The 2,500-nt window shown below is 46.2% G+C and overlaps 1 protein-coding gene across 1 annotated transcript in view; it reads right to left on the bottom strand.

Annotated features, from left to right (window-relative positions):
• The window catches only part of plp2b (proteolipid protein 2b), a gene marked incomplete at its 5' end in the record, with an annotated part of 17,054 nt that overhangs the window by 6,307 nt on the left and 8,247 nt on the right, over positions 1–2,500 (bottom strand). The window lies entirely within an intron of this gene.

The following is a 2,500-nucleotide window of genomic DNA, read 5'->3' on the forward strand; positions in this document are numbered from 1 at the left end:
TGTCTGGGTGACCCCAAACTTTTGAACGGTAGTGTACTGTATCATTCAGCTAAGTCCAATTGGCTCCTTTAAGTCCAGATTGTCTCGTTTAACAGCGCAGTGTAGATCAAGGCGGCTCTGGGGTTCTTCCATGTCGAGCCAGACATCTTCACATGTCGTTCCACATCACATCCAGAGCCTCTCCACCATCCAGAATGATTTACACACTCTTCTACCAAGGCAGGAATGTTCCACTCTTCTACCAAGGCAGGAATGCATTTTTCCATAAGAGAAAAAAAACGTCAGCTGGCATTCTCCTCCGGCCGTTCCAGAGAGACAGAGCCAGCGTGAGAGAGAACACACTGGGCCTACAGACCAGAACCAACACCAGCCTGGGCTCAATCACTCTATTGTTGCTACACTGGGTCAGGGGGGGACAGGGGGGGTCAGGGGGTCAGTGGGTCAGTGTGGGTAGTGGGGTCCACATATCACCCGTATGACAGCTCAGAATGAATGGTGGCGTTTGATCAGGAGGACACGTGTGTTACTGAGGAACACGTTGGTGATTTATTAATTATGACAGGTCATAATGTTGGTTTATGAGTTATGACAGGTCATAATGTTGGTTTATGAGTTATGACAGGTCATAATGTTGGTTTATGAGTTATGACAGGTCATAATGTTGGTTTAATATAAACAACTGGAACTGATCTGTGTCATGTGACCAACATCACAGCTTCATCTGTTAACGGAATAGTGTGTGTTGTATATCTGTTTGTGTGTGTGTGTGTGTGTGTGTGTGTGTGTGTGTCTGTGTCTCTGTGTGTGTCTGTGTCTCTGTGTGTGCGTGTGTGTGTGTGTGTGTGTGTGTGTCCGTCCGTGTGTGTGTGTGTCCGTGTCTGTGTCTCTGTGTGTGTGTGTGTGTGTGTGTGTCCGTCCATGTGTGTGTGTGTCCGTGTGTGTCCGTGACCGTGTGTGTCCGACCGTGTGTGTGTGTGTGTGTGTGTGTGTGTGTGTGTGTGTGTCCGTGTGTGTCCGACCGTGTGTGTGTACTAATGTGCTCTATGAAGTTATTCTCTGCACATCAAAATCTCTCTCTAGAATAAATTTGTGTTTATTCTGTTTACTTGCAAAGGACCACAAAGGATCTCTGTTGTCTGTTAACAATGATGAAGGCTTCTATTCACAACACCCTGAGACCATCAACACATAGGCCTACCAGCACACATTCACACCAGAACATCATCTCTATCTCCATACACACACACACACACACACACCCACACATACAGCCAGGTCTTCATCTGTCATTGGACGCGCTGTGATAACACAGAGACCTCAGGATCAATAAACGTACCTTCATCTACAGACAGGACCACAGACAGACAGAGCCACAGACAGACAGGATCACAGACAGAATCACAGACAGACAGAATCACAGACAGACAGACAGACAGAATCACAGACAGACAGAATCACAGACAGAATCACAGACAGACAGAATCACAGACAGAATCACAGACAGACAGACAGAATCACAAACAGACAGACAGACAGAATCACAGACAGACAGACAGAATCACAGACAGACAGAATCACAGACAGACAGACAGACAGAATCACAGACAGAGCCACAGACAGACAGACAGACAAACAGAATCACAGACAGACAGACAGGATCACAGACAGACAGACAGACAGACAGAATCACAGACAACTCCACCAAAGTCAACCCTGCTAGTACAGATGATGCAACATATTTAAATCTAAGCTAAAAACCTTCATGTTTTGCAGCAGTTCTGATTAAACACAAACACTTCTATCAATGTATTTTATCCATTAACTATTATCTATATGAATGTTTTATCTATTTACTTCTTATATTTGCTTTTATTCATTGTCATTGTAATTTTCTTACTGTCTCTTGCTGTATTTTAATGCTGTATGTAAAGCACTTTGAATTACCCTGTAGTATGAAATGTGCTGTACAAATAAACCTGCCTTGCCAATACACCCTACGATCACACACATACACACACACACACACACACACACACACACACACACACACACACACACACACACACACACACGTTCCAGAGACTGGCACAAGCTGTCTCTGTGCACCAGAGGCTCTGACCGGGGGGGGGGGCGGGGGGGGGAGGGTGCATGGAGAGGGGGGTGCACAATGAGGCACTATTCCGGCCTCTGCCGGCTGCTACTGAAGTCACTCACTCACACACACACACAAACACACACACTGACCTCACACACACACACACACACACACCTCACACTCACCCTCACACACAGAAACACCCACGACGTGTCACCCCCCCCCTACCCCCCAGCACCACCATGTCTCTGAACGTTGACTTAATCAAAACCCAGAACCAGATGATGTTTGCTGTCAGAACAAACTGTTCGTGTTTACAGTCAAGAACAAATGAAGACATGTAAACAGACATGCTATCATCACACTCTGTCTCTCACAGGCCCAACACAGCGTGACTTAACCCTA

Source organism: Nansenia antarctica, assembly GCF_963989245.1.
Source record: "Nansenia antarctica genome assembly, chromosome: 3".
NCBI classification, from domain to species: domain Eukaryota; kingdom Metazoa; phylum Chordata; class Actinopteri; order Argentiniformes; family Microstomatidae; genus Nansenia; species Nansenia antarctica.